This window comes from Dermacentor andersoni, chromosome 10, assembly GCF_023375885.2.
Source record: "Dermacentor andersoni chromosome 10, qqDerAnde1_hic_scaffold, whole genome shotgun sequence".
NCBI classification, from domain to species: domain Eukaryota; kingdom Metazoa; phylum Arthropoda; class Arachnida; order Ixodida; family Ixodidae; genus Dermacentor; species Dermacentor andersoni.
This window is the reverse complement of record NC_092823.1, coordinates 89,512,328-89,539,812: the sequence shown is the minus strand read 5'-3', so window position 1 is coordinate 89,539,812 and position 27,485 is coordinate 89,512,328. Positions and strand designations below refer to the sequence as shown.

At 44.2% G+C, this 27,485-nt stretch overlaps 1 protein-coding gene and 1 long non-coding RNA gene across 2 annotated transcripts in view; both read left to right on the top strand.

The window, feature by feature from the left end:
- The first annotated feature begins 783 nt into the window (after nt 1-783).
- LOC129388369 (uncharacterized) lies at nt 784-18,930 on the top strand. The gene is made up of 4 exons (XR_008615328.2): nt 784-1,004; nt 13,407-13,466; nt 16,671-16,717; nt 18,900-18,930. It is a non-coding gene; the product is annotated as an uncharacterized lncRNA (long non-coding RNA).
- Nucleotides 18,931-19,750: 820 nt separating this feature from the next.
- LOC126543527 (uncharacterized) overlaps nt 19,751-27,485 on the top strand; it is a 49,893-nt gene continuing 42,158 nt past the window's right edge. Inside the window, exon 1 of the mRNA XM_050190640.2 lies at nt 19,751-19,780. The gene's annotated coding sequence lies outside the window, so the exon portion shown is untranslated. The remainder of the gene's footprint in view (nt 19,781-27,485) is intronic.

The window sequence follows — 27,485 nt, the reverse complement described above, 5'->3', positions numbered from 1 at the left end:
GGCAATGCCTCCCAGGCCAGCATACCGAGCAGTTGCTACTTGCTGAAAGGAAGAAAACACACGAGACGCACAGCAAAAAGGAAGAAAATGTATTATAGACACAAAATGTTACAAATATAATGTGTTCACTTTCTGGCAAAAATAAAAACATCTTTTCTGCATGAGTAAAAAGTCTGCATGAAATAAAAGAAAACGCTTCCCATTGTAAACATGTCAATCATTAGTATTCAACATGTCCTAATTAAAACTTCTTTCTAGGCGAGTTGGTGCATAATTGATTTGAATATTATAACAGCGCAAACACATGTAACCACAAAGGAACAAGGACGAGAAAAGCGCTGTCAGCTAAATTTTATTGGCGGAAGACGAACACCTTATATAAGGCGAAAGGCAGAGTTGAAGGGCAAGAGAGCGATACAATCGGGAAAAATGACGTCGCGCATCGATGGGCGTACGTGCCGGCAATAAACAGAAATAGAAGACAAGAAATCTAGAAAAAATGCAAGACATATACTAACAGACAATCAATTCAGTAAGTGGTCACAATATAAAAATTCAAGCTCTGCAGCAAATAGCGATACTGTGGCGGTGTTTACGCACTTGCTGCCATATTTCTTTATGTGGAACGCTTTCAAACTGACGCACGCCGTCATGTCGGCACTCTTACCGAGAGTATTTGTCTCTCCCAGCCTACCCTCGCAACCTCTGAATTTAATTACGTGTGCGGCCAAATGTGCGTACTGGCCCTCTAGATCACTTAAATTTCGGGCGTGGTCCTTCAAGCGGTCACTGATGCAGCGGCCGGATTCGCCGACATAAAGCCTTCCATATTTCAAGCGAATGGCATAGATTACTCCCGTGGAACACTTGGCGATCAACATGTCATGTTTTACCTGACAACCTCTTTTTTTCGAGTTGCAGATGCGCGGGTATAAATGTGCCAGCATGTTGGATGCCGAAAAAACAGCGGATACCCCATGCCTGTTGCCCACCTTGAGATCGTGGTAAGTCTTGCGTAGGTACTGCACAACCAAAGGCTTGTCCGTCTTCTGACGGTCATCTTTTTCTTTTGACAGTCATCTAGTTTTAGCTTTTGAAAGAGGTTCTCAAACACAGCAATCAAGATCAACCAGGGGCACCCCGCCGCCAAAAGTCGGCTGGCACAGTTCTCAAAACTTTTCCGCATTAGGTGCGGGCACGATTTCTGAAGGGACGATTCCAAACAGTGCGACGGCATAGCTCTTTTTACAGTTTTGGAATGTGCTGAATCAAATGACAACAAATCCTTTTTTGCTCGAAGGAAGTAGCCCCAGCAAACGTGGCTTTCACAAAAGGTTAGTCACAGGTCTAAAAACTGCAAAACGTCTGCATAAGGTAATTCATGGGTAAAATCGAGCCCAAGTACATGTTTGCAATATGCGTTTAAAACTTCACCCACGGTAGAGAGGTAGGTGAAGGCTGTCTGCTTTTTTAGAAGCACTAAAATGTCATCAACGTACCTAAAGACACTTAAAACAAACCCCTCGAAAAAAGACCTATCTAAAAGTTTATCTACTGTTGCTAAAATATGTCACAAAGAATAGTTCCTTTGTGGTTGCATGTGTTTGCGCTGTTATAATTTTCAAATCAAGCATGCAGCAACTCGGCCAGAAAGAAAGCTTTAATGAAGTATCTTTGTCGTTCAGTGAGCCCTTCCTTCCGTGTTCTTCCCTCTCCTCGCATCACTGACCATTCACTGACCCACATCGTGGACGCTACATGCCTGGCAAGGTGGCGCCTTCTGTATCCGCAAGCGCATCGTCCCGGATGAATTAAGTGCTCTTTTTGGCCCTGTAAAACCGTCGCGGGGACACGGTTAAAGGCTGTGCAGATTAATGCGGTCAGAACTGCGGCGGCAAGTTTGTCTTTTTCAAGATTGGCTTCAATGGGGGGGACCACATGCAGCGACAGTCCCTCCTTTTGTAGACGTTTGCCTGGTTTCGCAAACAGATTATATATATATATATATATATATATATATATATATATATATATATATATATATATATATATATATATATATATATAGATATAATACAGAAACTAGAAATGATTTTTATACAGAAACATGTGCAACTGGCAAGAAAAGAGGGCTAGAGCGTAGGCAATCCGCCTACTCGTACCGGAAATTGCCGGTGAATTAAGGCAGCAAATACCGACTATCGCATGCATATTTGCATATTTGCAAATTGCATATTTAAAAGCCGACTATCGCATGCTTTTAAATATGCAATTTTGACAGACTTCTGCAACTAGCACAAGTTTCGTGTAATAAAAAAAAAGATAGTCCATCGTTATGTCTGCAGAAAACATTGGCGTCTGAATATCGCAATCAGGAGCCTGTAAAAGTACCAGTACGCATTTTTCAACTTGCGCAGCCTGTCTGACTTGCTTCAAATGTTTCACGGCACTCAAGGAATTGGTGTATATGTGTACACGAATTACTTTTGAAGATTGACGACCACCGTTCGCGCACATTGAATATCCTCCATCGTCGTAAAAGATAGACTTGCGGGCGTGCGCACGACGCGCAGAGAAAGCTTTGGTACAGCTCTCATTGAGCTACGGTTTTCTGATGGGCCCATACTGTGTTCGCCGCATAACTTGCCCTGAGAACGGAACTGGATGAGCGTAATGTCTTGGCATTACCCTCTTCTTGCTTCAGGAAGGCATAGTTGACCACTACAATGCACAAGCGGTGAAAGGGGGAGGGCTTGACAGCAGGAGTATTACGTCATTCCAGATTCCATCACAGAAAACAAACAAAAAAGGAAAATGCTGCACGCTGCGATATCTTGCGTACTACTGAAGCGAAGTGCGCGATCATGCTCTTGCTCTTCCGCAGTTGCCTCTCGAACGACACAGTGTTCGGCCAGATGATCGGCGCCATGATACTGTAGCGATGCTTCCACTCGATTTTTTGGCGCTCTTATCGTTTACCGCTCATAGCCGGATGATCTCATTGATAACACCGGCTGAGCATCCCTATGACCACGATGTAGCGCAGGAAGCGCGGAAAGGAACATCGTCTGAAAAGCCATCGCAACGAAATTGTGGCCCAGGTCGGGTTTCGTGGCCGCCATTGCCCGGCATATCATTCTTGGCTCAAGAGAAGTGCTTGCTGTTGCCTACACAGTTTTCGTTGTGTGACAATGTTCAGTAACCATGTAAAAACGCTATAAATAGAACCCTAACTTTATTGTGTGAATGGTGAATCAAAACTTCTGCTTTTACCTCTTGCAATTAGTGTGAAACATAAATGAGCGGTTGGCACGGCCACCAAGGATGGAGTCCGCAAGGGAAGTCGGTGCATTTAACCACGTGCTCAATTTAGCGCCTCTATGTACGCCTTACGACCGCAACCGTACACGTAGACAATCTAATTGCATGCCGGGAAATAGCTGTAGGTGAATGCGAAATTTCAGGAAACGAACGCTGGAGAAATAGAACCTATGTTCACACACACGGTCGCGCAGCTAACCGGATACTAGAGCCCTCTGGAGTCAGTCCCCCACTATGGCAACCTGAAACCAGCTTCGCTTCACTGTAGCACAAGGCCGTAAGCATTAGGCAAGTCTCCTATTGAAGCGTTCCCGACTGTCATACTGACGTTATCCGCAATGCATCCCAAAGTCTCAAAGCGACTGTACAAGACCACCATTTCAAGTTCAATGAAAGTAGTGTGAATGTTAAGTGCCATGGCATGCGAGACGTTAACGTTCCTGGCTTCAATATAAGCTTTCCAAAAGTTTAGTAAAATCTTTCTTTCCCTATTCTCATTCCTCATACGAGGTTCGTTGCTAGTTTCTCTGGTGACCTCGTTGATGTAAACAAGGCACGTTATGTATACTTGGTGAAAAGAAGGGACACGTTAGTGGTTATGCTTAGGCAAAGATCAAAATGACGGTTAATTTTGGCTTTTAATATACATTACATATGCGAACGTTCCGGAGCATTACGAGTATTTCCGGAATACACATAATTTAGCACGTTTCCATGGCGCAACTTCAAACGCTACAGAGATGAAATATAAGAACATGGGGAACGCCAGGGCAATACTGTTTGCGACCGTAAATGCGTGTGCATCAAATGCAGCGTTCGTATAAATATTATTTATGAACTGCTGCATCGAAATATAAGGCCATTTTACGCTACATTTCCCAGTGTCCTCACGTAAATAAGCGTTGCGCCATGTTTGGAATGGATGACTGTATGGGGTACTATATGCATTATGCGTCAGAAAAATTCAGTACTTGGGAGAATTATGGCCAACCAAATATGTATGCAAGTGCTCCGAAGTTTTATGGGTGTTTTACGAGAGCACAGGAGTTAGTCAGCTTACGTGGTTCATCGAGATCACATTTATCTGGTATGGCGGCAAGGCTATCTCAATTACGCGCGCGAAATCGAATGCGTTTGAACAAAATACCGCCTCTGCAAAAAAATTCGTAAAGAATTGTTAGAAAGTGTCACACGGCCATTCTCAGCTATGCTTCCCGATGTTCCAAAATAACTCTACGTTACGCCAAGTTGATGGAAATGGGGGTCTCGTTAAGTGCGATGCGCGACAGAACTTTAGCGTTCTTGGCATAGTTACGAGCGTCGTAAATAATTAATGAACGGCATTTTTTTCTCTTCTTTCGTACGTTGTACGGGGGTTCGTTATACGAGGTTTATTAAAACGCATCATATCTGCCACCCCCAGTACTCTTGTCGTCGATCTGCTCCTTCGCCCGGGCTACATAAGCAGTGACCGGTGGCAAGCTCGCGTCAGAGCGGTGGTGGTTGCGGATACGAGCCTAATTGCTGTTCCCTCGTCCTACGGGTCAGGCGATTTGCTGAAACATTACTAGTACGTGCTGTCTTATATCGCAACCACCGCTGCTTCTGCTCTTTTTAATTTGTGCTTTCGCCCGTTTTTCAACTTGTGGATTCGCGAGGCCAACGCATATCGAATTAGCTAAGAGCCTTGAAGCAAAATTTGACCACGAATGACAGAGCTCATAGACAAAACCTTAGTTGATGTCAAAATGAAGCTTAGAGCATTGGGATTTGATCTCAGTGCTTTTAAATCGGAAGTTACGAGCATGGTTGCTAGCCTCAATGTGCTTAATGACATTGTCGAGGCGCAGCGCATGATCAAAAGAAATAGCTTTGTTCTGATAACTAAGATTTGAAGAATGAGAATGAGGCACTAGGAAAAAAGGTGGCTGACAGTGCAGTCTATTGGCAACAAAAATAGCTGTCCGGTATCCAACACTCATCTTGGTGTTGTTCACCGAGTACCAGCAAAGTCAGGGCAACAAAACATTGTGGCCCGTGTCTGTTCCCTTGAGAAAAAGATTGATTTTACAAGGAAGGCACGCAACGCTCACCTTAACTACCGTTTCATTGAATTTTCTTGGCGAAATACTCAGGCTGTCTTTGTCAACGATCACATTTCGCCAGACAAGAACGCTTTTCGCTAAAGCCCTTGCACTCCAAACAGAGAAACAGTGAGCGTCGCTCTGGACAGATAACCACCGGATAAATACAAGGAAGTCGGCGAACAGCAGGGTGTTTTGCATAACATCGGAGCTCGACCTATTTATATTCTCCCAGATGTATTTACAACCCAGCGTCTGTAGCGTTTATCTAGTCATACGAGGGCCTATATTTCAACTTCGGATCTTGCTTCGCAACTGTCTCTACCATGTAGGTCATTCGTGTATAATAATGCTCGAAGTCTAAGAAGAAACTCTGATAATATTACAAACTCATTGTTGTCCATTTGTCGCCATTTTGCGTATATATGTATTAATGAAACATGTTTAGGTGAAAGTGATAAGGACCTTCTCACGTTTTCTTTTTATGTTTGTTAATTTTTTCACCGAAAGTATGATACTCATGGTGGTGCAGTTGTTTTAATATCAACATGCTTTCCACATCACAGGCGACCAGATTTGACCTTAAATGTTACATCACATCTTGTCCAACCACAATAATCCTCCTGAAGCTGGTGTTGTCGTAGTGTATGTAACCCGGTTTTCGCGCGTCTAACCACTCCAAGTATTACCTAAATGAACCGGCACCTTAACAATCGCCTAAACATAGCGTCAATCGTTAATGTTATTGAGCAATGTGACTGGTGCTCAATATTTAAGTGCAATAATGCGAAAATTGCTGATAAACAGTTTTTATCCAGCATAGCAAATGCACTTTCAGCCACCTCGACATTGGTATCGTGCACAAAAATTATGCTGCCCGATTGAACCGTGCCTGAGACCTAATTTATTAAAATGTCCCCACTACAAGGATAACCTATACGAAAAGACAAAAAAATTGCTGTTTAATGATAATTTACAGAGGGGCTATGACGATTACTGAAACACTGAAGGAAAATTGCGTAAAGCCGCTAAATTGAAGTACTTTGAAGAGAAAATAAAACGGGCTGAGAGTGACGGCATCCAACAGTGGAAAATTGTTAATTCCTTTCTTGGTAGAACTACTGCGCATTCAGAGATAACGTTGATTCACTCGGGAAACCATGTGATTGAAAACCGATCTGATGTTGCAAATGCTTTCACTGATGCATTCAGCATTGACCAACCTCGGTCGGCAGCACCCCTCAACTACACAAGCTCGCGGTTATCACATTTTTTCTTCTTTATCCGGCTTCACCGGAGGAAGTTTACACCGTTATCATTAGCATTAAGAATGCAGATGCTGGTCTTGATAATTTTTCTGCTGCCAACACAAAATCTTAGCGCATTTCATCTGAGATGTACTTTTGACATCATTAATCTTGTATTTATAACTGTCTTCTTTCCAACAGCGCTGAAGAAAACGAAAATTATTCCCGTCTTTAGGAAACGAGACAAGTGATTAACTTTTAGATTCCGTCCCATAGCAATTTTTTTAATCAAAGTCATACAAAAGCATTTTGCAGGACGTTTAAGAACCCATCTAGACAAGTTTCCTATTCTTTGCAATCACCAGTGTGGTTTCAGAGCAGAATACTCGACTGAATTTGGTCTAATATCGCTAACAGAAAAAAAATTTATTCTGTAATTGACACCGGTAATGTCGTTGGAGGTTTATTTATAGGCTTTCAACAGCTTTTGATTTGATTATGCACGACATTTTATTGCAGAAATTGCAGTCAATCGGTGTATCCTGGCCCCCATTAGAACTACTTCATAGTTATTTGCATGATCGTGACCAAAATGTACATGTGTCGTGTACCTATTGTAATGCCCGAACCATCAACATGGGCATTCCGCAGGGGTCAATCCTGGGTCCACTTTTACTTCTGATTTACATCAATGATCTTCCGCGAACTCTTGTACATTCTTCCTGTACACTTTATGCGGATGACACCACTGTAATGGCCGCCGATGAAGATGTTAACTCGATGTTGCTTAATGTAAATGCAGATTTGATGCAGTTTTTGAATGGTTAAAAAAGAATAAATTAAATGTAAATGCCAAAGGAATCTAACTTCCTTTTGCAAACTGAAATAACTTTCTCGAACATAAATCCAGGACTAACTATGGCAAGTCTACAGCTAGCTTCTCGCCAATATCATTCTGCAATTCCTTGCCAAAGCAGAAATCCTTTGAAACGTTTAAAAAGGCTTTTCGCTCATACTTGTTAAACTCATAAACGCTTTTTAATGTTCACAGTTATAATGCAGGTATAATATTGTATATATGTCTTGTTTTTTGCTTAATTGAACATTTCTATAACTCAATTTTCTGTTTACCACTGTTTATCAACATGTTCCTGTCTGATGTATGCTTTTATAGGAAGTCTCACTCTCAGTCTCGCGACATTGAGACGTCTAGCAGTATTTATATGTGCGATGCATCACATGCACTTCGATAATAATTGTAAATAATAAATTAAATTATGGGGTTTTACGTACCAAAACCACTTTCTGATTATGAGGCACGCCGTAGTGGGGAACTCCGGAAATTTCGACCACCTCGGTTTCTTTAACGTGCGCCTGAATCTAAGTACACGGGTGTTTTCGCATTTCGGCCCCATCGAAATGCGGCCGCCGTGGCTGGGATTCGATCCCGCGACCTCGTGCTCAGCAGCCCAACACCAAAGCAAACAAGCCACAACGGCGGGTAATAATAATTGTAGGTGATGCAAGGAAACCCGGAGGACCTACTCCGCTCTTTGCCTCTCGTATACTGAATCTCTTTGTTATCGTCAATCAATAAAAATATTGATGCTGTACCGAGTGTGTACAACGTGTTGGCCCACACGAGTGCTTCCCTCAAGACGAAGATATGTATTGAAACAAAAGTAATAACGCTAAAATATAATATATGACAGTTTACCACACTTTGAAGGGAGGCCGTCAGTTCGTATAGCAAAATAAATGCAAGGTGTACTAAGCAGGGCACGTATTAACGGAAACCTCTTGCGCTACAATCGTTCGCAAGTTAACATGATAGCCAACCCTAATCTCGATATGTTATTAACGAAGCCCGCCGGCAAATGGCAACGAGCATTCGGGAACAGAAAGCTTCACGATTTCGGCCTCATATTTCTTTCCTCAATAACATAATCATTTGATAGTAAAATGAAATAAAATGCTGAAGCAACCTGGCCTTAACCCTTCCACTGAGTGACGCAGTGCTATTTGTTTCACGCTTTCCCGTCTGGAGGTGAGGGACCTCGTTTGGTGAAGGGGACACTACCTACGCGTTCCAGAGGAACTAACATCACATTCTTTTTTTTTTTCGACGTAGATATGCGCATCCTTCGTATATAATTATTGCAGCGATGTTTTGTCGGACATTTTCCTGCACAAATAAGATATCGCTGGCGAGACGGACTGTAGAATGAAAGGCTGAGTAATGTACCTGTCATTCAACATCCACTGCGTAGTTGGAGATAGAAATACGCTGCCAGAACGTCTGCGCATATATTAACCTTAACGCTCTACAAAAACAGTCTGTTTTCTTTATGTTCTCGCATTGTTCATTACATCAGTTTGTGAGGATTCTTCAGTGACGACTACTCTGTTCATACAATGTATGTAGTTTGCTAGATAAATATGGACTTTGCGACCTCGTGATGCGCGACGAGGTCATCTCTGTCATGCAAGAATTTGATGACACGTTTAGTCTCTGCAGAGAAGCGCACAGTTTCAGTCCTGCGACGACGAAAACTGCGACCCCCATAAGAGCTACTATCATTGCTCTCCTTTCCCTAGCTCTTTCCAAAAGCGGCTAGTACGTGCAATCGTGCCACCTCAGGCGCATATATATTCCATGTGAATCTCGCATTGCCTGGCATGTGTACCAGTATGTGCGCCAAAATGAGGTCGTTCATCGTCTCACTCCTTGTGGTCGTGGCAGGTAAGTAACGCGAGTGCATTGGCAGGGTAATACTCAATTATCTTTCGGGCGCCTCATTAGCTCACAAATGCACGATGTCTAACAATAACTTTAACAGCTATGCGGCAATTCTGGCCGAAGCTTTCCCCGCAAAAGCAAAGCTTCGCGCTGAGCACGAACTTTTTGGGCAGTGTTCGGACGCTAAGTAAGTGCTGTTGGGTGGAAGGAACGGCGCGCTGACCCTAGCTGCGATTCGGCTTGTCACGACGCCGGCATGGTAATGAACGCCACCGGTGCCACGGTGTGGGTCGTACTGAGACCGACGGAAGCTCGTCTTCGTTTGTCGGCACTCGATGGAATATCGTATGGCGTTGCTTTCACTTTTGCTGCCCCCTCCACTCTGACCAGTACGTGGGCACACAGCAGTTGGGTAAGAAGGCTACAGTGGGCCGATGGTGCGTGCGTGACCACAAGGCTCGTGCATTGAGAAAGAAGTTCAACAAGAGACACTCGCAGAAAACTTGCAACAACAAACACCTCACGCCTAGTGTTAATCCCATCCGTTAGCTGACGCGAGCATCGAAAAAAAGAAGGAAATAATGCGAAATGAACTTACCGTTAACGTTTTATTTTTTACTCTTTCCCGCTAAAACTAAAATGTTTTACGTATAAATGAGCGTATACCTTAAGAGATATTTTCTTGCGTTACCTAGCAACGAGCTAGCGGCAGGCCAGACGCGCCCGGTGCTTGTGTAAAGCACCAGACACGCCACTGAAAGGAGCGGGGCCGGTTCGCCGGTTCTGTGACGCGTTTCTTTTGGACGTAGTCTGTTTGTTGGGTTCACGGGGTATTCTTCCGTTCCCTTCGACACGGCACCACTGCACGGCAAGGCAAGGTGAGAACTTTTGCTTTACAGTCTGCGACACATTTAAAGCAACTTTGGCTTCCACGGCACGGAACTGAGATTTGTGACGCTCTTAGGCATAAACAGCGCGGCCTTCCTGCCGCAGAGAATTTGAGTTAATGACTCGTACTGGGAAATATCTGCGCCACTTTCTCTTAACCCCCTACTTATTTCGGTAGTTTTCGGGCAGACTCGCCGCACCCGGCTTTCTCACGCGGTTAGCGAAAAGCACCTCGGCCGTTCGACGCAGTTTCGCGTGTACTGACTCTTACTGGGACAAGTTTTGGTACGTTCTCTGACCCCGAACGTTATCGTAAGTTATTTCGTTACTTTTTGTGGTACTTTTCAGCCACAGTGGCCGCGCCGGACGTTGTGAGGCAGTTCGCGAAAAGCAGCTCGGCCGTGTGACGTAGTTCGTTTCGCTTCTACTGAATCTCAGTGAGACAAATTTGTGACGCCCTCTACGGATCGACAACAGATGCCTTACTTCGGTACTCCCGCTTTTCTAAAACGCGACGAGCAATTTCCAGGAGTGATAACATTGGAGTGTGCTGCTTGCGCCGGCAGAACGCGTACATGATAACGCGGAGGAGCTCACAAATCAAGAGCTCGAAAACTGCCTTCTGAACGAGTGAAAACACTCTTTTAGACCAGCGCATTTGTCTTGATTGCGAGTAGAAGGCGGTCTGCGAGCGTCCAGCATGGTCCTCGTAATCACAATGGGGTTTTGGCACGTAAGGCCCCATAATGTTTTTCCTTCGCGATTATTTTAAGCGGTTGCCTTGCTCTCTAACAGGCTTTTATGAGAATCGCAATGCACACATAACGTGGTAGTAAAAGCATTGGTGAGCTCTCGATCCCTCACACTACATTATCTCCCACGCACACAGCCTTCGGATTTTCTCGCTGTGAACAGACGTATTGCTCCTCTAACATCCCGTCAACATACAGAAGATTATCGTATTCCAAAAAAATAAAAATACATATAACGATAAGATCGCTACACCGTCAACAACTACCAAACCACCTCTGGAAGCGATCAAGAAAACAAATATTTGCGAGCTGTGCATTTTCGTCACGCTTACAGTAATGCACCCGGATGGACATTATCGGTCGATAACCTGTTCCTCCACCGTGAGGACCAATCTCTTCGTCAAGTGTGGAAGAGTGCCAGAGTTACATTTGAATGGCCCGCGCCAGTAACGCAAGGGCTTGCAAGGTAGTTAAACTTGCGTATGCAGCGTACTAAAATGTCGGCTAATGCCACGTTGTTTTGGAAACGCGCCTTCACCCAAGTATTTGTGCTATTTAATTGCAGTAAATAATTCATGAGAAAGAGGGAATGCTTGGAAATCAGATGTCTTTTTCATATGCTATACACGGCATTGTTCGGGATGAGTCGGGCATTTTGTACGCCATGCATTTAAAACAGAGCTGCTTTTGTTTGTGATGCAACCCATTCACCGCTTTCCCACGTTTCGCCTATACACACAGTATTTCTATAAGGTCAAAGTACCGAAATGACAGATCGTCGAAATTAACCTTTTTCAGCTGATGCCGCGCGGTGGGGTTTCGTGCGGAAACTACTGCTGCTTACCTCGTGCCAGGAAGTTGGATTGATGCACAAAAAGCCCTGCACCAGCATTTATGTAGAGCGGAATAACAATTTCCTCATTTAGAAGGAGTCTTGGTTCTACTTTATACAACTGCACGTGACACAGATGCGATGAACGCTTGTAAAGATGGTTCGCAATAATTTTTCTGAATAATAAAGCAATTTCGCACTACGAGCACGTGCGGTTGAGCAGCAGTAGCAAAAAAAATTAATAAAGCCTCGACAAAAAAAAAAAAAAAAAACGCCGCCGGCTTACCGCCTGCTAGCTGGCGTTCAAAACGCGCGCGCCCATAACCCTAACCGGAAAGTGTTAATCCAATCCGCTTGGTGCCTTGCAGTCAACACGGCCGCTAAGCGCTTTGGGAGTGTCCGCAGTTGTGTAATGTCTTTCTCTGTGGCTTATGCCTGCATCGGAAGGAAGAACGCTGTCCTGGATTCACCACCGAGCTTGTTGGGAGACGCATTGACGCTCACTTCAATTTGTCGTTTGTGCAGCCTCAGCACTCTGCGTCTCTGTAGAGACCCTCTAATCATCAGTGCGTGAACCTCGTATGCGCCGTCGATAACGGGACAGCACGACGGCGACGGCAGCGCAATAATGAGCCTCCGGTGTATGTATATTAGCTATCGCAATAAAGCTTCGAACGAGATGCGTACCTGAAGTATCCAGAGCGGGAAGCTAAAGCTAGAAACACGGACGCAAACACAGACCACGATCACACACTTTAGTCTCCGCTTCTATAGCGGATGCCATTACGAAGGGGTGCTGTTTTCAAACCTTGTCCATGAAATGATTAAACTGACATATACTTGCAACGTATTAGGTAACAAACTTCATTACTGTTCAGAATCTCAAAGGGCAGAGTTTCACTCGTCTGCACACAACCACAGTTGACGTAGAACTGTACGTAGAAGTACCACGTGCGTGATATATCTGAAGAAGTAGGCAAGAACCTCCCGCCTCGAACAACTTCAAGGGATTTTAAAGGCATTTTCTTCGCTTAAATAACCGAATCTACCTCCTAAATTGTTATCTTTGAATACACGACTTACTTCTTTGTGGAAATAAGTACTATGCTTTATTTATATACATTTTTCTGTCCCTAGATTAATGCGTTAGCGTTAGATGTGCCCAAGTGGAATAAAGTGTACCCGCGTGAAGTGTAGGAAGCCGGTCACAAGGGAGAGGTATAGAAGGGATGGGAGGTCATTGAAGCGGGTATATATTTATATATATATATATATATATGTATATATATATATATATATATATATATGTTGTGTGTGTTATCGCTAGTGACGATGGTTTGCTGTGGACCACCATTGCTGGCACTTCGCTGCTCAAAGACGCCGGACGTTTACCGAAGGAGCTCCTGAACAATCTTTTGCATAGTGGTGGGCGCGGTTGATGTCATGGATCCGGCACCTCAAAGAAGTGTGACGTAATGCTCCCGCATTTCTTTCGCAGTTGCTTTTATATAGCCACTGAATTTTTACTTGCTTTCCATACAGCATCCGTGGTCACAAGCTGTGGAACCGAGGAGCAAGGCCAGCTTTCCCGTTCGGAAGGCCGTGAGTCAATTACTATACAGTATCAGATGGCCATATAATTCAACAGTTCTACCCTCGACCGTGGGTCACTTTTGAGAAGAAGCGCTGAATAGTCTAACACTTGCCAAGAATCTCGGTTATTAATTCTACTATATTTAGGTGTAGTGGCTGCGGCAGCTTTCTTTGTCTCTCTACTAGTGGCTTAAGTAGTAGTCGAAGTAGTGCGAGCAGTAGTAGTAGCAGTAGCTGTAGTAGTAGTAGTACCAGTAGGCAACAGAGGCAGCAATAAGAGTTGCAATAGTACTAACCGTATTAGTAGTAGTAATAGTAGTAGTAGCCGTAAACGCGGCGTCGACGCGGTGAAGACTCCACATCTGTGTTGCGTAACTCCGCCTTCTTCGGCATAGCTCTCTGAATAGCTTCTCCAGCAGAATTGTTGACCAACCTGTTCTTTGACAGTGCTCAATTAAACGCACTGAGGCAATCGGTCTCGAATACATTATCGCCATTGAACGGCTTGATTTCCCCTACAGAATATATACTGGAACAAACGAGCTCTAACGACATCGCACAATGACTACTTGTGCCATTTTGATGACATCATTGTGAGCGATCCCACAGTGGGCGCTCCGAACTTACTAACCTGATGCATTCGGAAGACGACGAGGGGGGGGGGGGGAGAATATTATCTGCTCCGCTGAAAATCAGTGAACTATCGTCTCTCTGAAGGAGAGCGTCATAAAGCGGCAGAATAAAAGCAGGGTTTCTTGCCTCGCTCACCCACCCAGATGAGGTTTTGCTCATCGTCTTGAATTTCCATCTCCCGTAATCCCCGAAAATTCCCAAGAATAAAGCATGGTATGTGTTGAACGAGCTAGAGACTATTGAAGGACAAAATCTCGATTGCTTTGTCCAAGGAGCAATAGTGACCTTTACTGTGCAGCGTAATAGAGAAAAAAACCACAGTCTGGCGTATTTTTTTTTCTTTTGCTCTGTGTACATTGATACATCAAAACACCAACCAGCCCGGCTTACAATCATTTCATCTATTGTACACGTTATTGGGGGAGGGAGGTGGGGGGGAGGAATTTAAGGAAGTTATTTTTCAAGATATCTTTCTGTATCCTTAAGTTTGAAAATGAACCTCGAGGTCCGCACGGTGAGGAGATAAGTTCTGCGGTGGCTAGAGGTAATTTAAAGCAATGTTTCAGGCTTTGTTTTTTTAAAAGCCTGCGTTTAAGCATACTAATATGTGAATAAAATAATAGATACAGGATAAGATTCTGCATGATAAATTGAAAAAAAAAACATTTTAATTGGATAGTATCATCCTTTCCTCAGGGGGCACCATTCCGGGTCTAATATATGTCTAGTGAAATGTACAGTTCGTCGTGTACCAACTATCGTCTTCTTTGCCAATTGGATGAGAGGTGAAAGTGGAAAAAAATTAAATGACACACGACTGACACGAACATCAACACCAAGCTTTAGCTCGGTGCGAACTCCCGATTTCGCTATTCGGTATATGTAAAACGCTGAAAGGCTCTAATGAGGCAAACATGTTATGTGCCATTTGAATAAAATTGCTTGTACTTGAGAGAGAAAATTACATTCTACCCATTGTAGAGACACGATTCCTAATTATAACCTGCGCTTTAATAAACATGTTCGGAAATTTGTAAGAGTAAAACATTAACCTAGGCAAGAAGATTAAAAATCCCTAGTACCGCACGAAAAGCCGATGCCACAGCTTCGTAAACTGCACGACTTAAGATATACGAAGCAGGAAGTGTAAGATAGGAATCTACAGGTTACAGGAAATTGTTTGCGTTTACGAGGTTTGTGCACAGTTAGAAAAAGCGTGTTATGCATCAGTTGTATACATTTTATATGTCCCGGTTGAAGCAATTGCAGAACTGCGTTATTTTTATTTCTTACTGAGATGCATAGATGAATTGGGCAACCTTTTCCACACATTATCATGGGCCTAACTCAAACTTCTGTTCACTAGGGTCGCTAGATTTTGATTTTACTTCTAAACGCAACTACACTTATGAAAATCCATGCAGCTGACGCAGGGCAGAGCAATTCCTCCATCCCCATGGATTTATGATTTCCCGAGGTAGAGCATCATTTAGTGCAAGCATTAGCTATCCTTGAGTAATTATGGCGTATAGAAATATCGGACCTGATGTGAAGAAAAAGCATGGTCACATGTGCGCAGCGACCTGCACTCGATTTGCATGGCATTCATTTGATATTTCACAAGCACGGCATGAACAAACTACTTTTCAACGCATAAGCAAACATACGTGAACTAAAAGCGAGCGGATGCTATATGACCGTACTGAAGAATGCAATCTACCGCTAACGGAAAGTGCTTTATCAGGATCGCCGACAAACAGCTGTCTTCAGGTCTGGTTATTTCAACATATAGGCAAACTCATGGCCAAGGAAATGAATCAAACAAAATAGCTGCCTCCCTCTACTCATTTCGACAGTATTTTTCAAGGGGTATTGACCTGTGACGTGTTTTAGGGCCCTACAAGTACTAGAACTCGCACAGGATGCATATCAGCAAGAGTAGGAAATGTTCCAACACACGTGAACGTTTTCGGATTTCAAACATGTAGGGGTTGAAAATGCATGGAGCTACAAGTTCGAAAGAAAAACATTCTCATATTTTGTTTTGTACTATTTAATACTAGTACCTGAGCTGCCCGTTACGAGTGATAAAACCTGTGCTTAAAAAGGGCGGGAGGTCGAGCTATCAATGACAACACCACGTACGTTCCACGCACTGAGTTGTGTTCGCTTGCTGATCGGTACTGTATAGCTCGTCGATACAGGATGCTTTACCTAGTGGCCATAACTTATATGGCTTTATGTTCACCTTTCATCTATATAAGCGTTGCTGACTGTGCGACTGAAGGTAAGCAATTGTTCGGTTTTATGAATCTCGAAAGCTGCGTATTGCGAAGCACCTTGTTAAAAAGGTAGAAACGCTTTTTCTTGCTGCTGCTTAATTATTTTCTCTCAAAATAGTGAATTATTCTGAAACAGTTATCTACCCCTCTAAATACTAAGCGCAGGACGTGCCTGCGGAAAAAATATTAATACGTCGTGATGTCATAATATTCAAATACAGGGAGGCAGTTTCGATCTCAATGCACGTTTTACCATATTTTCGGAGCATGCACTTGTTGTTACTTACATTTTTTACAGAGTCCTGTGAAGGCATTGAACTGCCAAACGTGAGAAAGCTGGCCACGGTAAGGGTAACCATTTTCTTTCTATAAGATCGCAATATCCTTGCCGCACAGTTTCCAATAAATGTAACTGAAGGAATCCTGGGTTGCCATGCAAAGAAAAGGTAGAACGTGAATTTGTCCACCTTTATAATAATGGCTTCGCACATTTTACTGGCGTTATTGATTGCGCTTCGTTTCTTTGCGAAATTCCCAGCAACTACAGCTTTCTGACCACACATTGGCAACAAATATCTGCACCCATGCTGATTCAATGCAAATTGTTCTGTGTACTCTCCAACAGTTTCTTGAAAATGATCAATTTACAAAGTCACAAAGCCGCTTTATGCCAGAACAAAGGCGTTTAGACAAATCAATTAAGTTGCCGTCTTGCCTATGCCACATGAACAGGCATACCCGTAGCTTCTCTTAACACTAGCGCTGCAGTACCCTCTAATAACTTCTGTGTGGAGCACTATGGTCGCTGTAACAGAAAAATAACACTTTCTTTTTATTGCCTTCAAACGGGTCAACTGTTTGCGTGCATGGCCTTGCCGGATAAAATTGCAGCGATACCACGTTTTATATAACTTAAAGTTCACAAAAGATGGAATAAAGCAGTCAGAAACTGTGCACAAAGCAGTATCCCAAATGACTAGGCAAATATTTAGGGAATCTTTTAGGACAATCTTAAGGCGTTAAATTGAAGAGCCATCGTCACATTAAGCCTTTCTTAAATATAGTCATGTTGTTAGGCGGCACCATTATGGATATTTAGCAGAATGTTCCAATAAAATTTCGCACTGAATGGAATACGACTATTCACAGAAAAAGTCGACCTTGCAATATTGACTCAGATAACGAAATTTGCTGCAAAGTGAAAAAGCCCTGTTTAGGTTCTGCGATACACTCCTTGCTGTGAACGACTGGATTTCTCGTCAACTGAGAAGGTTGTGAATGAGAGGCAAAGGAAATACTCTATCTAGCGCACCATGACAGGGGCAGCAATGAAACACATACAAAAAAAAACAGTACGACAAGAGATTAGTGTAGTTAAGGACAGTGCTCCTTGAAGAAACTAATTGCAGTATTGAAACAGAGGAAATTGTTTCGGAATCCAAACATGCTGAAACAGGCCCAATGTGAAATGAAAAGAAGCACCCAATTCGTGGGCCACTCAAGAGAAAACATTCTAATTTAACCACTGGCAACTATTGCTCGTATTTGATTTCCTCTCTGCTTTCTCCGGGGTACTGGTTGGCCAGTGCATCGATGGCCCTTCTGCCTTCTGACTCATTTGGAAGAGTTCACTTGCATCTCTCCTTTTCCCTCTAGAGTGCAACAGCGGTTGTTTTGTTTTATAGCACGCAAACAGAGCGAATATTCGACAACTTCAAGTAGGTAATTCTCGATTCTAATTCGAACAAAATATGAAGTCCTCTATAATTCGTAGTCCAAATTTATAATATTCGAACTCCTTCGGTTTTTATTATAATCACCATTTGGGTCCGTTATTAGCTACAATTTGGGTACGCCCGCCTAATGATGCCACTCACTTATGTAGTAAAAAATGCGATGGTTTTGACTTCTAATTGCAGAAAGCGGCTATGAAGCGTTAAGGGTTAGTCGGGAGACGTCGGAAGCAGACTAACAAGCAAGGTTCACTTTATAACAAAGAAATACTATTTTTCGGCCGCTATTCAACCATGGCATGAGTAAATATCGGGTATCATTTACTGATTTATTTTGCCATGCAGAACCAAGAATACCGTATATATTTATTTATTGAAGATACGTTCCGGGCCAAAAGGCACTACAGAAGGGAGTAGGGGGAACATGGCAAGACGTGAAGCTAACAATATATATATATATATATATATATATATATATATATATATATATATATATATATATATATATATATTACAAGGCATCTTTTAAAGCGACCTGGAACTCGTGGCCAACAGTTATGCTGGCGATTGTGGAGGGCAGATGGTTCCATGCGGCACTTTTTCTAGGAACAAAAGAGTCATTACACAATTCTGTGCGACAAGACGGTAGATCCACCTTGAAGCGATGATCGGTCCTTGAAGGTATTATAATGAGGAGGATGAGACAGATCGTCCTTCAAATCGTTTTACAATAATAGATTGTATGAAAAAGGTTAAAAGTTATTGTTCTGATGCAAAACTTCTTTTTCTTACAGTGCCTCAGTTCATCCTGCGATCCCTCACAGGCGAGTAACTTCTCCACCTTTTGACAGGAACGCTAGAAATATTAAACATGTGTTTATGGCTTCACATTCAATGTTGCCCGTTCAACTCGTCCAGCTTCATGTCAGAAGACGCAAATATTTTCACTAAGGTAGTTATAAAGCAGTAATCACAGAGATCCGAGGGAGAGAGAAAAGAGATGAAAGGCAGAAATGTCAGTGAGAGTAACTGGCTGCCTGGCTACCCTGCACTGGCGTGAAGAATAGATAGAAAAGTTCAGGAGAAAAGATACGATGACAATCTGGACTTACAAGCGCTATGAAGGCAAATGACAATGATGGCAGCTTTTTCAGTCAGTTCCAGTGGGATTAAAAACCACTAATGCTACTAGAGCATCTGCGGTGACGTCACCTGGAACTAATGTCCGAGAATCGCTTTTCCTAAAGTGACGGTTGTCAAGCTTGCCCAGCGTGTTGCCGACAACCATTCTGTGCTACCACAAATGGGCAGTCACACAGAACGTGCCGCAATTGTTTCTTTTCACCAAGAAAATTCACGCTAAGGAATTGTTGGCATTGTAAAGAGGAAGGAATAGTTAGTTGTGAAAGCTACTCAAGAAACAAAGAAACTGCTAGACATAGGGCACGTCCTGTTCAATGCTGGTATAACCTGGACTCTCTACCATCTAGACCAATGCTACTTTTGTCATAAGAAATAGACAATGGTACAGTAATGATTTGACATAAGCTTGACCTGTTTCGCAAATACCGACTCGTAAAATTTTTAAGCCAATCTACTGCACCGCGTTTCATGAATTGCATTTTGTTTATTTACTACCCAGGATCTTATTGATGCTGTTGGGCCATTGGTAAAGGTAAGTGTGTTGCCGACAACTAAATCAAGTAATTACGTTCTTCAAATTGAGATGTGCTATCTACAAAAGAATGCCTATAGTTATATGTTTGGTACACGGCTATAGGACGCTTACGTACACTGCTCGCTTTCTCTAAGAAAATTTTATTGCAAAACGTACAAGAGAGCAGCTCTTAGGCGCCCGCTCCTGGGTTGAGCGTCTCGGTACCTCGGCTCTACCGCGCGAGCACACTCGTGCCACTGCTCACGCCTTCGTCATCGTCTGCTTCCCCAGCTGGCTCCCATGCCACTCATCATGTCAGCATTCCTATACTGCTCCTCCCTCTGCCAAGGCGCTGATGGAACTGACGCCCTACCCGTCTGTGCGATGATTTCGGTCTAAAGTGATTTGCCTCATCACGAAATGAAAGTTCTTTTAAAGCTGCGCTCATATTTCGCATTAAAGGGAAGCTGAAGAGTCTGTCGAATTCAATAAGACGCTCATATACGGATGCGGGAACCTTATAAACCATGTAGGTAAAATTTGGGGCTTTTTTCAATTAGGAGCGACGTAACCGTCGGTTGAAATTGCGGTGTAGCTCCGCCCCCCGTCGAATGCCGCGCGCTGCTGCTGACGCTGACGATGCGAGCGGAGACCGGAAACCGCGGTGTTGTGACGTCAACTCTAGTGTTTCGTTCCTTCGCAGCGTCCGCGACCGTGCCTGACCGTGCTTGTTTCTGCGTGCGTGCCATCGTAATCTGCTTCGATCGACCCTGCATTCCTTTGTTGGTGCGTCTGCGTGTATGTAGAGTGGCAGTCAACGTGCGTGGTAATCAACGTGAGTGGTTATCAACGTGAGTGGTAGTCAACGTGGTAGTCAACAGATGAAGGTCACTACGCGTACTGCACGAACCGGGAAGCTTTTCACGCGTTTAAACCGTCTTTGTAGATTGCCGACAGCTTTGGACAGCGCACAAATGCCGACGATCGCATCCCCCCTTACGTTCCACGAGGAGGCATGCAGGAACACAACACTACAGTTGTTTGACCGGAAACGAGCTCACTAGATCGGCGAAAGATCGGCGAGATCACTAGATCGCTTTGCAAAAAACATACTCACGAAAGAGCATTTCCAACACGAGGAGATCCCAAGACTTTGCTTTCGTTCGCGTCGAAAGCACTGCTCGCACCAGCATCGTTTGCTTCTTCGAGAAGCCGGCTCTTCGCAATCAGCTCGTACATGTAGGGAGTAACGCCGAACTCCTCAGAAAAACGCAGTCTCTCTAAATTTTCCATTACCGTCTCAGAAAAACAGCACCAAACTACCTGGCACCGCGCTTCATGTGTAGCGGCAGCGGTCGGTTACTAGAGTTGACGTCACGAGGCGCCCGATCAATCACAGGCGGAAAGGAGACGCGCGTGCTGGGCGTGTCCGCTGCTGCACTTTTCGTCGAAATAAAATATATTTGCGCTTTATTTCGCTCAATTTAGATACGATATTCGAATTCGGAGGGTTGAAAACCATTATGTACAGATGTTCACTCATTTTTTTCTGGAAAACCTTTCAGCTTCCCTTTAAGGAGCATCGTCACCGTCAGATCTGTTTTTAAAGACCGCAGCTCTTGATGGTCCGCTTCTGCGGAGAGCGTCGGCGGTCGCAGCGGCGTAATCGAGCGAACGAACCCAACAGCGAAAGATAAAAGTGCGAGCGCGGAGCGGCAGATGAAAGACACCACCTGCGAACGACAGAGACCAATGAGGGCTGCTCCTTAAATGACGTGCGCGCGGGAAGCTGGTTTCATGCAGACCTGCCCGAACGCTCGATGCGTATTCGTGTCTGGCCTCAGCCGGAATGCTCGTTTCGTACTATCGTCCACTCGCGTCAGCTCTTGCACGCGCTTGTTTGGTTTGCCTGGGTTTGCCTCGTTTGCTCTTGTTTCCATTGTCATGGTTTGAGATTGTTTTGTAATCTCATTGTATGCGCAACGCAAATTGTGTAGTGCAATCTGGAATACACGCGGCACCAGCGATTACTATGGAACCGTTCTCGATTCAGGTTTGAAAGCCGACCCGCTTGACCCCCGGATCAAATTGCCGATTCTGCTGCATATCTCTCTCAAATCATTTGCCTCCGCATATCGCAAAAGGAAGACACGTGTATATCAGCACTCAAATTTTGCCATAGGGATTGTTGTACTTTTGCATAGCTTCTAGGTTACGTTTGCTAATGGAAAGCTACCGCACCTCTTTTGTGCCTTATATTGCCCAAGCTGTGTATTCAGGAATTCTTTGTAAAATTTGACTCGCGTAATCTAGTTGATACATTAGATTGACCAAGAACACATGCCAACAAGAGTAGTATTTCGCCTATTGTTTAATGCACCAAAATACCAATGGTGTGCCTTAAAAAACATTGGCTTATAACTCTCTTGCTCTACTTATAGACAGCCTCGGCCAAGATGTGGGGTACATAGATTGAAAATGTAAGGTCATGTAGGCAGTCCCTCATACTTAAAAATTTCTTCGGGTACGTTTCTGTATGAGTAGGGGGGAGTGCATAAGTATCGAGGTATCGACGTAAGGTCGTGCGCACTTCTGTCTGTAGCACTCAGACGCTAGGCTACGGACGAATCAAAGAACGAGAACAGAGGAGCCGCTCTGTTCAGCGTAAGGGGCTGAATACGGACTTGCACAGATGCGCTATGGCTACTGCTGATCAGAACCATTGTCTCTCAAGCTGGCCTGAACAACCTGATATTGATTTCCTTGCATCAGTATTCTAGACGAAAGTGTGGACCTCGGTGCATGCCCAGATCCGGTGTTATTACTGGGCTGACAGTGATTATACACAACGTCGCTGCAAGTTTAGCACTAAATACATTAGTGTTTATGTAGTGTCACTCTGTCTTGTGCGCACACTGTTCTGCGCAACCGTGGTAATGCAGCAAATGTACGTGCCTTATCAGCTGCTGCCTGTATATGAACACAGCGGGAATAAACACGGGATGCTTCCGACGTGCATCTGTCAACTGTCGTGCTTGAGTCTCCTCTTTGGTCGTGGCGCGCCTTAGGCACGATATGTCACGAGTGGGATAGTGTTTGTCTTCCGCGTGTCTTGGGAGTGGTTGTCGTGGCGCTCTACTGACGGTGATGTGTGCGATGGGCACTCCCTCGTGACCACCCGTCCGACCGGTAGCTGTATCGGCAATTCCTCCACCGGAAAATTACAGCTGTAATCGGACGTCGGAGTGGCCGGAATGGATTTAGGAGTCAGACCACTACCAATATGCAGCAGGCCTGAACGAAAGATCACAAATAGTCCAAGTCTGGACGCTGCTGTATACTATGGACAAACAAGCCAGGAAAGTCATGCATGCGGTTGGTCTGTCAGAAAAAGAACAAAAAAATCTACAAGGCTCTCCGCAAAAACTTGTCTGCTCATTTCATGGCTACAAATAGCATGGAGTATGAAAGCGCCTGTTTCCACCGTAAGTAACAACAGCTCGGTGAGACAGTGAGATTACCAGTTCGTAATTGTTTTACACGCCCTGGTAGACCGCTGAAAATTGCGGCATCCTGCGAACAGCTGATCCGCTACAAATTCGTCGTGGGACTTCCAGATGCCGCGCTGTTGCAGTTGCCCCAGATGGATTCGAGTCTTGCTCTAAAAACAGTGGTGTCGAAGGCGCCACTGAAGCAGACTGTTCAGTTACAACAGGGGAATCCACGCTCCACCATGGCGACGTCAGAGGAAGTCGGCGATGTGGCTAAACAGAGGACACCAAGGGCTTCAACATATAGCGTCAACAACGTTCGCCAAGCCCTTAGTAAACGGGTGCAGAAAATATACAGGACATGCAGCAGTGCATTTTTCGTGGATGTTCGTACCATCCAAGGTTAAAGATGCCTGCTCGGGCAGTACGGTGTAACATTTGTAAAGTCAAAGGACACTTCGCTGTGGTTTGCGGTTTGCCATTTGTATATTCGGAGCACATTGTTCTACTGGGGCTTCCAGGCATTGAGGCGCCGGGCGTCGTGAAGTTTATTCATATGCTGTCGGATAAAGAGTTTGAAGCGATGCACCCCCAATTGTTCTCATGGCCAAGCACAATGTCCGCCGAATACACAATTCGCTTGAAGCCGGAAGCCCCGCTATTCGCTACACACATACTTCGTCGTGTTCCCACTGCAATAATGGATGCTATGAAAGTAGAACTGTTGCTGATGGAACACAGAGGAGTCAAAGAAACAGTTGATGTACCAACCGAGAGGTGTGCGGGCATTGTGCCAGTGCTCAAACCGTCATGCGAAGTTTGCATCGGCGTAGATTTCACTCAGCCAAAAAGGAGTGTGCTGCGGGAGCGCTTTGTGTTGCCCAGAGTTGATGATGTGTTTGGCATATTGGCGGGAGCGTCATAAACTTAAAAGTTGGATGCTACTTCTTGCTTACTTCAAATTAAACTGGCATAAGTGTGTCAGAAGGTTACCATTTTCATTACGTCTTTCAGCCGCTACTGTTGCATCCGGTTACCGTTTGGAATGAGTTCCGCTCCGGAATGTGTTCAGAAGCGCATGGACGAAATCTTGGATCGTATTTCAAGCTTAGCGGACCTAATTCATTACATATTGGTTTTTGGCACATGAAAGAGCTAACACGTTGAGAGGCTGCCTATACTTCTAAGAAAGCGCTCTGTGGCCGGAGTTAAGCTTAATCGGACTTGATGTTCATTTGGTATCCGCGAAGTGGCATTATTTGGCTATGTTTTTTAGGCAACAACGTAAAAGCAGACCCTGAAAAAGCGCAAGCAGTCAAAACGATGGTTGCACCGTAAGACGTGCGCAGGTTTCTCGCCATGGTAACTTATTTGGGAAGGTTTATGACAAACCTAGCTGAGCTGTCTGGCCACTTCGTGAATTCTTTGTGAAGGCCAAAGAGTGGCATTTGGATTTACCACGGGAAAGAGGGTTTGCTTGTTTGAAACAGCTGGTGTCTTCAGCTAGGTTTGTTGAGGAGTTCGATCACATGCTTCGCATGGTTTTATCTGCTGATTCGGCTTAATTCAGCATCGGGGCGGTGTTGCTGCCATAGCAGATAGATGGGCAGTAGTGAGCTGTTGCGTTTATCTCCCGTGATTTAGCCCCTACTGAGAAGATACCTGCAAACTGAAGAATAAGTTTTGGCTCTGACCTTCCAGGCCGAACGCCTGGAATGTTACTAAGGAGGTCTAGACTTCCAATTTGAACCTGATGACCAAGTCTCTCGTTACGCTTCTTGAGAAATCTCCGATGCACGTGTTACAACCAGAATTCAAAGGTCCCGAATGAGGCTTATGCAGTTTTCGTTCCTTCACATTCGTCTACATCCCGGGGAGCAGATTATCACGGCTGATGCCCTTTCTCGAGCGCCTTGTAAAGAAATCAGTCTAGTGCGGGGCCAGTTGTTGCCTGGTGAAGTTTTGTGGAAGGCTGCATCGCCGAAGGTCACTCTTGAGCACATCTAGACACGGTGCGGTTGACGCAATAGGGTGACGTCCTATTTCAACAGCTATTGTTTGTCTGCCGTAATGGTTGTCCATGGTTCGCAGATGTCAAACGCTGACTCAGACCTTTCGGGCCCCACGGAGCACACCTTACAAAAGGTGACGGGGTGTAAATGTACGTACCTCGTCTATTCCTTCGTCAGGAGACGAGGGGCGAAGTGATGGCTGTGTTGCATGAAGGCCATCAAGGGGTCGTAAGATGCCGGTATCGAGCCCGCGAATGTGTCTGGTTGCCGTGGATTAGTTCGGAGTTGGTTACTGTAATGAATAATTGCCCAGAGTGCACTAAGTCGAGAGTGCAAAGAGCCATACACACCCGAGACACGCTCCTCAAACAATCTACCCCCGACATATACGCCCAATATTTACGTCACGCCAGGAAGCGTCTGCAACCAACCTTCACTTCATTCCCTTTATTGAGAACGAGGCCACCGCAGCAGTGCCGAAACGCCTTTTGTTTGCAACGATTAATCAGCGCTCGATATTTCCCACCTATACAATACTAACGCTGCAATAAAAATTTTTTGCAGCAGCAAATAGGGCTGAAAACGATAGAGCAGCACAAACGTCGTGCGTGCGAACTCCTTAGAAAAGACCCTTTTGCTGAAGAATCCACGACATAATTCAATTATTTTGGGGAAAAGCAAGCGCGTATATCGCTCAGAGAAAAATTTATATCTTTAAAAATTTATTTACAAAGTTCCGGCCACTCAGAAAATTGTTTTCTTTTGCCCTGGTTTAGGTTTAAGTAATCAAAAACGATGCGTGAGCGGTTACACAACAAAATAAGGCACAGGGCTAAGCAACCGACTAACCCTGCAGAATCCTCATAAAAACTATATATATATATATATATATATATATATATATATATATATATATATATATATATATATATATAAAGAAGACATACTCAATGGAATGTACAGGAGCTACAGTTACCAGGACACGCACCAAGATCTTCAAAATGTCACGGCAGACCTCTACAGAATGTACCTATCGCACTTAGAGCTTTTAAAAGTAACAGCCAATTCTGGAACGTCATTCCCTTCATCTTTTGCTCGCAGAAAGTAAGAGAACCTATGAACATTAGTTCTGAAAAAGTGCAGGGCAAACGTAGAGCTTTAATGTGAAGGGCTTTCGTTGTTGGAGCTGGCGTGAAAAACTGTGAGGTCGAATCAGGTAGTTTACCATGAAGCAATAGGTGCGGTAAATTTAGCCAGGCCATTTGATTCAAAGCTGCAGCGGCTAAATGCGGTTGTCAGACCTTCACACGGATGGTGAGTGCATTTTATTTTATTTGTTGAAGATGAAGTACGCAGTGCGCTTCTAGAGTTTTTTTCGATGCTCAAGCTGTTGCTCTGCCTGTGACAATCCGTAACAATAGGGTGAAAAACACCACCGTCAAAAAGCAAAACAATGTATTCGCGATAGTAAGAAGAGTTCCTGAATTTCCAATTACCTATGCGTTCGTGTTCGTTACATAGCGCCAGGAAAGTAAGTTGAAAGTGCCGTGTTTTACTCTGTTCGAGGTCGTGGTACAAGCCTGGGCTCATGAACACGCGTGAAGGAATTGTGTGGCCTCTTTCTTAACCATGAAACATTTATAATTTGTGTCGAAATGCAATAAAATATTAGTAAAAGAAGCACGCATACGCTAAGTATACATTTTATCCCCTCCTAAATACTGAAGACTAGAAATGCTTCCTGCGGTAAAGAAAAGGTTATGCAGATAAATCGCAGGTTTTGAAATCTGAGTGAAAAGAAGCATTTGTGAAGTGATTACTTATGTGCGAACGAGCTAACTGCGATTCGTATGATTCCCTTTGTTGTAATATAAGCATCGCGTAATCTTATGCAGTGTTATGCAGGCACTGGAGTATCACAAGTGTAATTTGATGTAGTGTTCATACTAAGCGCTACGCCGTTCACAGTCGAAGACGAAATGCAAATAACAATTCATGGAAAAGCACAGTGCAAGACATGGAGGCAGGGATGTGAAGCAGTATGAAGGTGATGGTTTCCGAGGAAGGAATGATGAGAACACATGCGCGGGGAGACAATTACTGCGGGAAGGACAGTGGTAACGTTGTCTACTATTTGGCCATTTCACCCGCCGTGATTGCTCAGTGGCTATGGTGTTGGGCTGCTGAGCACGAGGTCGCGGGATCGAATCCCGGCCACGG